At 36.7% G+C, this 7,500-nt stretch overlaps 1 protein-coding gene across 1 annotated transcript in view; it reads right to left on the minus strand.

The window, feature by feature from the left end:
• Positions 1-7,500, minus strand: part of LOC123518565 (microtubule-associated protein futsch-like) — a 97,260-nt gene that overhangs the window by 52,798 nt on the left and 36,962 nt on the right. Inside the window, 1 exon segment of the mRNA XM_045279419.1 lies at positions 698-788. The gene's annotated coding sequence lies outside the window, so the exon portion shown is untranslated.

Below are 7,500 nucleotides of genomic sequence, written 5' to 3' on the forward strand. Positions count from 1 at the left end.
GAACGTTTCATCGTTTCCTGTATCATTCCTTGAGCAACTGAGAGCCCCTTTCATAAGTAACACACACACACACACACACACACACACACACACACACACACACACACGGCCCGGTAGCTCAGTGGTTAGAGCGCTGGCTTCACAAGCCAGACGACCGGGGTTCGATTCCCCGGCCGGGTGGAGATATTTGGGTGTGTCTCCTTTGACGTGTAGCCCCTGTTCACCTGGCAGTGAGTAGGTACGGGATGTAAATCGAGGAGTTGTGACCTTGTTGTCCCGGTGTGTGGTGTGTGCCTGGTCTCAGGCCTATCCGAAGATCGGAAACAATGAGCTCTGATCTCATTCCGTAGGGTGACGTCTGGCTGTCTCGTCAGAGACTGCAGCAGATCAAACAGTGAACAGTGAATTACACACACACAGAAAGATGTGTTGAGACTTGGAACAATTTGATTAAGAAGTGGTGTCAGCAACGAGTGTGCATAGTTTTAAAGAAAAATTGGATAAGTGTAGATATGGAGACGGGGACACACGACCGTAAAGCCCAGGCCCTGTAAAACTGCAACTAGGTAAATACACACACACACACACACACACACACACACACACACACACACACACACACACACACACACACACACACGGAGAGAGAGCCATGTTAACTCTGCCCCCATTATCAGAGAGGAGTTAGTATACATACTTTCCAGGTCGCGATTACCTCCGCCGACGCTCCCACCTGCGGCCTCATTAGTGACACCGCCAGCACGAGCAACACTCACTCCGCCACTCACCTGCAAAAAACATGATAGGAAAGTCAGTCTGCTTTGCTACGTGTGTTATTTATTTATTATTTTTTTTTATCGGATTTTCCTTTATATTCATTCATATTCCTAGCTTAATTCTCTCTCTCTCTCTCTCTCTCTCTCTCTCTCTCTCTCTCTCTCTCTCTCTCTCTCTCATTATCGGACTTCGCTTCATTACTTTCTTTTTAAAATTTGATTATGTATAATACTTGACAGATTCTCTCTCTCTCTCTCTCTCTCTCTCTCTCTCTCTCTCTCTCTCTCTCTCTCTCTCTCTCTCTCGTCAATGAGGCGGCGGTATCAGAAACGTATGGCATTTTTGAAGAAACATGACACCAGAGGGAAGGGTAGGACTATAGGGGAAAAAGCAGAAACAAATAAAACTATGATAGAACGAAACTTTATTTTCCCCAACTCTTTTTACAATAATGAAAATGCCGTTTGCACACACACACACGCACACACACACACACACACACACACACACACACACACACACACACACACACACACACACACACACTCCACTCATTTTACATGTAATACCACTCATAACATATTTCCATCATTTCGCTTGCACATACATTGCACCTGCTTGCATTTAATATCAATTTTAAACCTGCTATACCAAATAAGAATGACTGATAAGTATATGAGGTATATTTGATTTAATTTAGCAAGTAATGGTGACGTCACGGATGTCGGGAAAAAGTGCAAGACGTGGATATAGGAAGGGGAATAAAATGCATGAGAAAAAAAAAAAAAAAAAACCCAGAGGAAACGTCGCTGTAGAAGAAAACATGAAGAGGTAGATGGAGGAATATTCTTAAAACTGACTCGTTAAGGTAAACACAAGAGAAGAGAAGACAAGTTTGAGACGAGGAAGAAGAGGAAACAAAGAACTCGATGTAATAAGAGAAATCAAATGAGAGAGAGAGAGAGAGAGAGAGAGAGAGAGAGAGAGAGAGAGAGAGAGAGAGAGAGAGAGAGAGAGAGAGAGAGAGAGAGAGAGAGATGAACAAAATCTATATGGAAAAGAGAAAAAAATAAGAAAATGAAAAATAAGCGGATATTACTAGGAAAATTTCAATACATGGATGAAAGCAAAGAGGGACAGAAAACACCATGACAGAATGAATGGAATAAGAGAAAAGACAGTTGTTCCTGGAAAGGTATAATGGAAAAAAAATATTACACACACACACACACACACACACACACACACACACACACACACACACACACACACACACACACACATACACACATCTATATATCTATCTACCTATCTAGATCTATATCTATCTATCTATCTATCTATCAATCTATTTATCTATCTATCTATCTATCTATCTATCTATCTATCTATCTATCTATCTATCTATATATATATATATATATATATATATATATATATATATATATATATATATATATATATATATATATTGACTGCGGGGAGGAAGGGAGGAGAAGGGAGAGGATGTAGGGCTGTCCTAAACAATAGGCAACTGGAGGTCAAATAAAGAGATAAGACCGATAAGAATCTGTAGTGGTTCTGTTTCTTTCTCATGGTGTGTGTGTGTGTGTGTGTGTGTGTGTGTGTGTGTGTGTGTGTGTGTGTGTGTGTGTGTGTGTGTGTGTGTGTGTGTGTAATTCACCTCGGTTGCCCACTTGTCACCCAGCCAGCCTTCCCCATTACGGAGCGAGCTCAGAGCTCATAGACCGATCTTCGGGTAGGACTGAGACCACGTGTGTGTGTTTGTGTATTACCTAGTTGTAGTTTTACAGGGCCTAGGCTTTATGCTCGTGTGGCCCCGTCTCCATATCTACACTTATCCAATCTTAATTTAAAAGTATGCACACTCGTTGCAGACACTACTTCTTCATTTAAACTGTTCCACGTCTCAATACATCTTTGCGGGAAACTATATTTTTTAACATCTCTTAGAAATCTTCCTTTTCTCAGCTTTTTACTATGCGATCTTGTGCTTCGGATGTCATATTCTTCTCTCAGGATCAGTTTCTCATTATCCACTTGGTCCATTCCGTTGATCAATTTATAAACTTGTATCAGGTCTCCTCTCTCCCTTCTTTGTTCCAGGGTTGGTAGATCCATAGTCTCTCCTCATATGTCATCCCTTCAAATTCTGGAACCATTCTTGTAGCCATTTTTTGTAGTCTCTCCAATTTCCTTATGTGTTTCTTTTTATGAGGGGTCCACACTACTCCTGCATATTCCAATCTGGGTCTTATTATAGTACTTATCAATTTCTTCATCATTTCTTTGTCCATGTAGTGAAATGCTACTCCAATATTCCTTAGCAAATTATATGTTTCTCTAAAAATTCTATCAATATGGCTTACTGGTTGATTGTTTTCTTCCATCGTCACTCCTAAGTCCTTTTCCTTTTTAACTTTCTCCAGTTCTACTCCATCTCCCATCTTATAGATTCCCACAGGTCGTCTTTCACTCTTTCCCATTTCCATGACATGGCTTTTGTTCACATTGAATTCCATTTCCCACTTTTACTCCATTCCCAGATCTTATTTAGGTCTTCTTGCAGTATTTCACAATCCTCTTTTGCTTTATAACTCTGCACAGTTTCGTATCATCTGCAAACAGATTTATGTAGCTGTTCACTCCTTCTGGCATGTCGTTAATATAAATGAGGAAAAGTATTGGTGCCAATACTGACCCCTGTGGCACTCCGCTTTCTACTGCTCTCCACTTGGACTTCATATCTTTAACTACTGTCCTTATTTCTCTCCCCCTCAAATAATTTTCTATCCATCTCAATGTGCTTCCTTTTAAGCCACCCTTCTCCTCTAACTTCCATAGTAATCTTGCATGTGGCACTTTGTCAAACGCCTTTTTTAAATCCAAATAAATACAGTCAACCCATCCTCTCTCTCTTGTACTCTATCAACTATTCTAGAATAGAAACTCAATAAATTAGTTACACACGACCGTCTTTTTCTAAAACCAAATTGGCTATTTGATATTAATTTGTTGTCTTCAAGGAACTCGATCCATTGTTTCTTTATTATTCTTTCACACATCTTGCATATTACACTAGTTAGTGATACCGGTCTGTAATTTAAAGGTTCTTCCTTCCTTCCGCTCTTATATATGGGAACCACCTCAGCTCTTTTCCATTCTACTGGTACTGTTCCATTTTCTATTGAGCATTTTATGATGTTGTATATAGGACTTGCTAGTTCTTCCCTACATTCTTTCAGTATTCTGCCTGAGACTTCATCTGGTCCCATTGCCTTCTCTTCATCCAGTTCCTTCATTAACTCTTTTATTTCAAGCTTGGTTACTTTAATCTCTTTCATATAGATTGTCTCTCCATTACCCTGTGGCCTCTCAAATTTGGATTCCTTAGTAAAAACCTCCTGGAATTTATTATTTAATAGTTCTGCCATACTTTTTGGGTCTCCCACCATCCCGTTCTCTCCTTTTAACCTTTCTATTGTTTCTCTTTGCCTAATTTTTCCATTTATGAATCTATAGAACAATTTTGGTTGCTCCTTACATTTTTCGACAATGTCCTTTTCGAAGTTCTTTTCCTCTTCCTTCCTCACCTTAACATAATCATTTCTCGCAGCCTTGAAGTTTTCCTTATTTGCTGGATTTCTATTTCTCCTCCACCTTTTCCATGCTCCATCTCTTTTCTCCTTTGCCCTAGCACACCTTGCATTAAACCAATCTTTCTTTCCTTCTTCTTTAGGTCTATATTTTGTGTGTGTGTGTGTGTGTGTGTGTGTGTGTGTGTGTGTGTGTGTGTGTGTGTGTGTAATTCACTGTTTGATCTGCTGGAGTCTCTGACGAGAAAGCCAGACGTTACCCTACGGAACGAGCTCAGAGCTCATTATTTCCGATCTTGGGATAGGTCTGAGACCAGGCACACACCACACACCGGGACAACAAGGTTACAACTCCTCGATTTACATCCCGTACCTACTCACTGCTAGGTGAACAGGGGCTACACGTGAAAGGAGACATACCCAAATATCTCCACCAGGCCGGGGAATCGAACCCCGCTCATCTGGCTTGTGAAGCCAGCGCTCTAACCAATGAGCTACCGGGCCGTGTGTGTGTGTGTGTGTGTGTGTGTGTGTGTGTGTGTGTGTGTGTGTGTGTGCGCACGATAACTTAATGTGTGTGTGTGTGTGTGTGTGTGTGTGTGTGTGTGTGTGTGTGTGTGTGTGTGTGTGTGTGTGTGTGTGTGTGTGCGCGCACGATAACTTAATAACCTATCTCATTTTCCTTCTGTAATTAAGATAGTGCAGCACTGGTAGCTTTACACTTGCCAGCTTATGAAGCGAAGAGTCGCTGGTACGTACACTGCAGCTCTCTGAGAAACGCGCTCTGGGCTTAGTGAAGGTGAGGCAGTGACTGATACTGAAGGTGAGGAGCGACACCAAACTTAAACCATAGGATGATAATTCATTTCATGGTATAGCGACATAATTCGAGATTCATCTTCCTCTCTCTCCTCTTGAGATTTCAGGATGGATATAAGCCACTTCCTTTAGATAAGGTACCATATCTTATAACAAAAATTATCGTGACGGACAACAGGTCTGTTGTTGATTATTCTTCCGTTGCAGTACTTTCTAGGATCATAAACTCATACAAGCATATGTCTTAATGAAAAAGAGGAATGAAAAACCATTGTTGGCCCAAAAATGCTCCATGTGTAATTCATAATTCGTTTTGGAAACAAAAGCAGTTTTCATTAATCATCTGATTATTTACACGCCACTTATTGCAAGCAAAATTAAAACTCATTTCAATAAATTAGGATATAAATTAAGAGAATGGTGCAAACACTAACACAAATCGTAAAAAATATATCGTATAACTGAACAAACTTTACATGTTAATTACAAGTTCGATAATGGAATTTTCTGAGAAATTTGCAGCATAACTGGCACAGGCGGTATACACACACACACACACACACACACACACACACACACACACACACACACACACACACACACACACACACACACACACACACACATATATACATATATATGTATATATATATATATATATATATATATATATATATATATATATATATATATATATATATATATATATATATATATATCGACCACTGATGCAGTCACGTGATTGATTTACAGTTATATCAAACCTACAAAGAAACAGCACGGCAGACATTCGGGAATTACTGGCCGATATGTGAGACGGTTTATGTAAACTGTTTTCTTCAGAGTTCTAGACAGATATTTGGCACCTAATTATTATCGGGATATAAAAAAAGCAATGTGTGAGTGGCTTAACGCTTGGATGTTTCTCTACGGGCAAATTGTGGAGCAAATGTTGGAGATTATCTATTCAATATAGCAATTTCAAAATTCTACCTTCAAAGATCAAGTCTCAGGATATGCAGCAAACGCTTCACTCATACCGAACGTTGACTCCTTTCGCGACCGAAATCTGAATACGATGAGAGACAGGCGTCTGAGCCCTGATGTCTGCCTGACGCGGACTAAGTTAATCGAAATAATAATTATTTAAAAAAAAAAAAAAAAAGTTTTTGCTCCGATGTCATTATTGACAAAGATGATTCACAACAAAATGTAGACCACGTTCAGCAGGCGAGGAAGAGAAACAGAGACTTAAAGGATGGTCTGGTGAACTAAGCGGAAATTCTTCACTTGCTTTAAAGAATGCTGTGGGGGGAGTGCCAGCAAAAGAATGCCGAGTGTTGCTGCTCCTCAGGCTGTGTGCGCAGCACATGAAATGGATGACAACGCTGTGGTGACAACCAATATATATATATATATATATATATATATATATATATATATATATATATATATATATATATATATATATATATATATATATATATATATATATATATATATATATATATATATATATATATATATATATATATATATATATATATATATATATATATATATATATATATATATATATATATATATATATATATATATATATATATATATATATATATATATATATATATATATATATATATATATATATATATATATATATATATATATATATATATATATATATATATATATATATATATATATATATATATATATATATATATATATATATATATATATATATATATATATATATATATATATATATATATATATATATATATATATATATATATATATATATATATATATATATATATATATATATATATATATATATATATATATATATATATATATATATATATATATATATATATATATATATATATATATATATATATATATATATATATATATATATATATATATATATATATATATATATATATATATATATTTGTATTTATTTATTTATTCATTTATTTATTGGCAAGTGGAGTGAGACCAAGACTAGGCCAACAGAGTGGAAAACCTTGAAATCGGGGGTATATTCGGTAGATACTAAATTACATATCGTGTTCATAAATTATACACAGAATATATATTTACCAGTAAATTTGATGTCATTGATTTTATCAATAAGTTTCAAGTATCTCACTGATCGTTATCTGCAAGACGAGCTCAAGATATAATAAAATTTTTACGATCATCGTCATCATCATTATCGTCGTCATTCCATTCCAGAGTATTTCACATGAATTGAAAGCTAAGGAAGATGTGC

Source organism: Portunus trituberculatus, chromosome 44 (genome assembly GCF_017591435.1).
Source record: "Portunus trituberculatus isolate SZX2019 chromosome 44, ASM1759143v1, whole genome shotgun sequence".
Classification (NCBI taxonomy): Eukaryota; Metazoa; Arthropoda; class Malacostraca; order Decapoda; family Portunidae; genus Portunus; species Portunus trituberculatus.